Source organism: Chenopodium quinoa, unplaced genomic scaffold, assembly GCF_001683475.1.
Source record: "Chenopodium quinoa cultivar QQ74 unplaced genomic scaffold, ASM168347v1, whole genome shotgun sequence".
Lineage (NCBI taxonomy): Eukaryota > Viridiplantae > Streptophyta > Magnoliopsida > Caryophyllales > Amaranthaceae > Chenopodium > Chenopodium quinoa.
Window position 1 is genome coordinate 1,726,552 of NW_018744469.1, and position 6,237 is coordinate 1,732,788.

The following is a 6,237-nucleotide window of genomic DNA, read 5'->3' on the forward strand; positions in this document are numbered from 1 at the left end:
TATGGAGAAGAAGAAGCTTAAACATGAGAATATAACTTCGACTCCTAGTGAAGCTAGGAATTCTGATGGGCCAATTCCATTCCCCGGTCGACTTGCGGAGAGGAAGTTGAATGACATGTTTGCAAAGTTCCTTAGTGTGATGAAGAATTTGCACATCAACCTCCCTTTCATAAAAGTTGTCACACAAATTCCTTTATACTCCAAGTTCCTCAAGGATATTCTCACCAACAAGTGGAAGCTTAATGATGAGCTCATCACTCTTCCCCATCAAGTGAGTGCACTTGTTCAACATAAGATGCCCAAGAAGCAAAAGGATCTGTGAAGTTTAACTTTGCCGGTAAAGATCAAGAATATGGAAGCTAGCACTAGGCGAACAAACGAATTCTACACCAGTTCAAACCCCCCTTTTCCCACCGCTTTTGAACCGGGTTGTATTTCGGGGGTGCTAAAACCCCATAGATTTCGCACCGGTTCAAAACCGGTGGGAAAAAGGACTTTTTGCACCGATTCTTATGGAAAACCGGTGCCAAATACTAGAATTTTCGCACCAGTTTTGTTTTAGAACCGGTGCCAAAAGTCTCCAAAATATTTATAAAAAAAACTTTTAGCACCGGTTCTATACCAAAACCGATGCCAAAAGTGCCCCAAAAAAATTAAATTTTTTTTTTTTCTTTTTTGCATTTTTTTCACTGAAATTGTACCAAATAGTTATATATAATCATAATATACATAAAACACATATATATTCATCAATAACTTGTAATATTACACTTTAAAAAACTAAAAGAAAAATGGACATATAAACACTAACATATATATAATAAAAAAAATGGACATATGAACACTAACATATATATTTTCTACTAGTGTAATCCCAGCATTGTATTTGGTGAATGAACCGGATGCAGTATCCAATGCCATTTCTCCACCCAAGCTGGTGTCCTCATTGCCGATGGCAGCATTGATGTCCATTGTAGGGGAAGGATTCAAGCTAACTCGAGTTAATAGCAGCATGATAATTCCGATAGTGCACATCTAACTATATCAATACAAATAAACATCAGACATAAATCAAAAGAATCTAAAAATTCTCTATTTTTTTAAGTTGAGCCATTAGCTACCAAATCATGTAAATATTTGAAACTCATTTCTAACTCTTGTAGATATGGGTTGGTTTGTGATTTGTGAGTGCTCAATGTTAACTATTACAGGCCTCTAGAATCAACAATCCTGAATAATACCATACATTGATGCTAGTAGTATATAACGATTCAGGCAAGATACAGAAATTAGAGTTGAAATGTGACCCTTAATAGGAACACCCATTAACACTAGAACTTAGCATACATGCCAGGCATGTTAACTATTAAAGGCCACTAGACTTCACAATCCTGAATAATCACATAGATTGATGCTATTAGTATATAACAATTCTAACAAGATACAAGAATTAGAGCTGACATGTTACCCTTAATGGGAGCAGCCATCAACACTAGAGCTGAGCATACATGCCAGACAGAATAGTGGTCACAGGATCCTACTACTTGTAATGCCAACAATTTAAAGCAAGAAAAGAGATCCTGGCACCTTAAGCTGGCTATAGAAAAAAAAAATACTTAAGTTGTGCATATTTGCTAATTTAGTCATAAATAAATTCTACATAAGAAATAACCCCTTTACTGGACATCCTAGAATATTAAGTGACTATGACTGAGCAATTAACATACCTTTATATTGAATCCTGCTTTTGCTCTGGTCTCCAGGAAAATTACCCCTGCATCACGAGCCTTATTAAGTCATTAGCATACAAAGCACTTACTAGAAACATCATAGACGATAACAGCAACTGAAGAATCTTTGATGTAACTGGGAATAAGACTCCGAAATCTTTCCTGTCCAGCAGTATCCCTGGAATTAGTAGTTAAAGGTTCTGAACATGGGACATAATCATATAAATCAAGTCTACAAGACAATAAATTATATTGGTAAATCATTAAATCGTCATGAGATGGAAAATCTAGAGATAAATTTTTCTGCTATTATAAGCAATGAGTTCAGGGCACTTAAGAAATTTGTTTGTTACTGCTTTAACATGAATATACCAATTCAAGTTTGAGTTTAACTTCTCGAGTACTCAACTTGAGTAATGATCTCGTAATGTTAAAGCTAAGAAAATGAACCTTGAAGCAGTAAATCCATAGAATTACAATTATATATTGGACTTCTCACTAACTTTGTAAGACTTAATCTTATAATTACTCATATATCATGAAAACTCAGTTTATGTTGCTTTATGTATTACAAAGGAACTAGTTCAAAAGCTTCTCAAGCCAAACACAAGTAGCTCATTAACAGATTCGCTAGGCTGACTATCATAGGTTGATTTTGGATTTGTAACTTCTTGTATCAACTAACATCTGGATATTTCTGCTAGCAAAATAAAATCTATTGTAACCCATATAAGACTAAAAACAGGGGAACAAAATTTTAATCTCTGAAACTACCCCACAGGATAATAAGAAGATTAATCAAATACGGAGATTCATTTATATAACAAACTCAAAAGTGATTTTTCATATATTCATGTTAGATATCCTATAGAATCAGGAAAGTGTTCAGACTATTGTACCTTATTATGTTCTGTTTGCTTATTCATCTTCGCTGTCATACTGACAAAGCGATTGAAGTCCCCTATAAGGGGCAATATATTCCTTCTTCACAGGTTCTTTGTTGCCGTCTGAGTTCTGAGCTGGTTTCCACATCACCATGTATCTGAGTACTGTCGCCAGAGGCTGCAAGTTAGGTTGCTTACCATGAATACCATCTGAAGTTTCGATTTTGCTCAAGTTGTCTTCATTTAATTACACATTGTCAACACATCTCTTGGTTCAAAAAGTTTCTGTTTCTTATACGAACATGATGGTGGACAAGATTTGGATGTTATATTCTTGTCAAGAGATCTGTACTAAAAACAATTGATTAAAGTGTGATTTTAACTTGTTATTTAAGCACACTCATCAAGTTAATACCAATTGGGAGTAGTTACTGTAATGCTTGTGTTCATTTAAGCATCAAAATATATACAATGTTCTTGGAACATATAAGCTGTCTGAATTTGTAAATAAGATATATTTCATCTTCAAACAGTTTATGCCGTGCACACATGATTCAACTAATTTGTTTATGAAATTGAAACTGACAAGGCGGTAATTAGGTGTCATTAGACACTTAGTTGTGCTCATGCTTAGGCAGCTCGGCTTAGCTTGCACCAATTCACATTCGAGCTCATGCGTACCTCAGCTTGACAAATGAATTGCCAATGTTATGTGAGAACTAGCTTCCTGCAACACCTACCAACTAAGCTATAGTAATTCAGTAATGTTTTTAACTTTTCACCAACTTCAGTTTCTTATAAGTATTTTAGTAATCAAATATTAACTCATATGTCATGATAACTCAGCTTATACGAAGTATTGCTTAATGTATACGGAGTACTACATAGAAGTTGCTCACGACTCACGAGCTTTTCAAGCCGAACACAAGTAGCTTGATAACAGACTACTAGACTTCGCTGACTATCATATATGTTGGTATTGGATTTGTTATGTCTACCTAAGAACAGGAGAACAAAATTTCAATCTCTGAATCTACCCCACATGACGATAAAGAAGAATAATCAAATACTTCTTCAATTATATACCAACAACAACAACAATCCAACAACACCTCAAAACCAATTCGAACAAGTAAACAACAGCCCAACACCAATTCAAATAACAACAAGTAAACAACATCCCCACCCGTACACCAATTCAAATAACAAGTAAACAACATCCGAACACCAATTCTAACAACAAGTAAACAATACCCGAACAATAACAACTCGAACATCAACTCCCAAAACTGATTTCATCCTAATTTCATCGAATTATCACTAAAACACTGATTTCATCCAATCTCAATTACATAAAATTACAAATAAATAAAATTTAAATTCAAACTAAAAATTAAATTGCTTACTCGTTTGATTTGAATTCAAAAATCCCTAAAATCCAACAAATTAACTTCGATAATACAACAATGAAATCCCAAAATCTAAAAGAAATTCAATTATCTAATTAAAATTCACAAACCCTAAAATCAAAAAAATTAATTAAACAATTCCCCACCCAGCCCGACAACCACTCCCCGGCCCAGCCCTGACAGCCACCCCCTCCCCTACACCACCACCGAAACCACCCTCCTTCCAGAGCCACATGAGCGCAATAGAACCCCCGCCCCCGCCCCAGCCCCAGCCCTTGAAACCCCTACCCCTGAAACCATTCCCCTACCCCTAGAATTTGTGAATTTGTTTTTTCCTATAAAATAAAAGAAATAAACTACTATTCACAAATTAGCAACCAAAATTGACTCAATTATCAAACTAGACTCCAAAAATTACGTTAAATTCTTCGACTTTCTATAACCAATAGTTCAATTAACCGAATTTGAATAACCCTAAATTAAGTATATATTGACAATTAAATACACGATTAACACTAGATTGTCAAAATTAATATTAGATGATTAAAGAAAAATAAGCATCCAACCTTGGAAACTGCTTCAATGGAGGAGAGAAAGCTCAGAAGCCCCTTCAATGGAGAATTTTGAGTAACGCTTAAATGGAGGAGAGAGAGAGGAAGGAGTACAACCAGAAAGATATAAAGGAGTACAGAGAGAGGAAGGAGTACAACGTGATTCGTTTTAATGGAGGAGAGAGAGTAGATCATATGAGGAGAGAGAAGAGAGAATGGAAATGAAAAAAGAACGGGAAAGAGAATGAAACAGGGAAAGAAGAAGAAGGGCAGGCCGATTTTTTTTTTTAAAATTTCGCACCAGTTTGAACCGGTGCTAAATCACTATTTCGCACCGGTTTGGTCTGAACCGGTGCGAAATCCCTTTCTCCCTTTTTTTTATTTTTTTTTTCTTTTTAAATTCGCACCGGTTCAAACCGGTGCGAAAAAGATGATTTCGCACCGGTTTCTTAGGAACCGATGCGAAAAGTCATTTTCTCAATCCTGCCCATTTCTTTTCCCACCGGTTTTCAAGAACCGGTGCGAAAAGTGTGATGCCTATTTCATTTTTTCTACTAGTGTAGGGGTGCCTTAGCCGATCTTGGGGCGAGTGTTAGTTTGATTCCTCTATCAGTTGCTCAAAAGCTTAACATTGAAATGTTCCCTACAAGGAAGACTATCCAATTAGCCGACCGTTAGATGAAGTTACCTTGTGGTGAGCTTGAAGATGTTCCTATTCAAGTTGGGCATATTTATGTGCATTGTGATTTTGTAGTGACGGGTATGGAAGATGATGTTGATACTGCTTTGATTTTGAGTCGTGAATCTCTTAAGACTTTGGGGGCGGTGATCAATTGCAAGAACAACACCATTACATGTGAGGTTGTCGATGAAAATATTGTGTTTGAGTTCCCTAAGTTGCTCAAGACCCCCATGGTCAAAAAATCCTATAGGGTTGATGTTGTGAATGAGGAGTTGGATCATTTGGGAAAGGTTATGATGACGCCTCAAGATCCAATGGTTGAAGCTCTTACATGCAAGGAAGAGTATCACTCTCAAGAAGCAAAAGAGTTTTTCATGGCCATATAAAAAACCCTAATGGAGGAAGACCATGAACAACAAGAAGATAAAGAAGAGCTTGAACTAGAGGAGAAAATAGAGGAGAGTTCCAAGCCTCCTCCCAAGGTAGAACTCAAGCCCCTTCCCCCCTCTTTGAAGTATGCTTATCTTGGAAATGAAGGGGAATACCCTATTATTGTCAATGCTACCCTTGATGGTCTTGATTTTGAAAAATTGCTTGTTGTTTTGTGAAGGAAATCTTGAAATTGTGTGAAGCGGGCGTAATTTATGCTATCTCCGATAGCAAGTGGGTTAGCCTGGTTCACGTGGCTCCAAAGAAAGGTGGAACGACCATCGTCACGAGAGAAGGAGGACAGGAAATCTCCACCTGGACGGTGACCGGGTGGAGAATGTGTATTGATTATAGGAGGTTGTACAAAAATACAAAGAAAGATCATTTTCCTCTCCCCTTCATGGACCAAATTTTAGAGAGACTTTCTCACCCATGCTTTCTTTTGTTTCTTGGATGGATATTCCGGATTTTTCCAAATCCTTATCCACCCAGATGACCAAGAGAAAACTACTTTCACAAGTCCATATGGAACATTTGCGTACCAAAGAATGC

The 6,237-nt window shown here is 36.5% G+C and overlaps 1 long non-coding RNA gene across 1 annotated transcript; it reads right to left on the reverse strand.

The window, feature by feature from the left end:
• Positions 1–830: 830 nt before the first annotated feature.
• LOC110697604 lies at positions 831–2,991 on the reverse strand. The gene is made up of 3 exons (XR_002506522.1): positions 2,630–2,991; positions 1,728–1,908; positions 831–1,039 (listed from the first exon to the last, which is right to left on the reverse strand). It is a non-coding gene; the product is annotated as an uncharacterized LOC110697604 (long non-coding RNA).
• Positions 2,992–6,237: the final 3,246 nt, after the last annotated feature.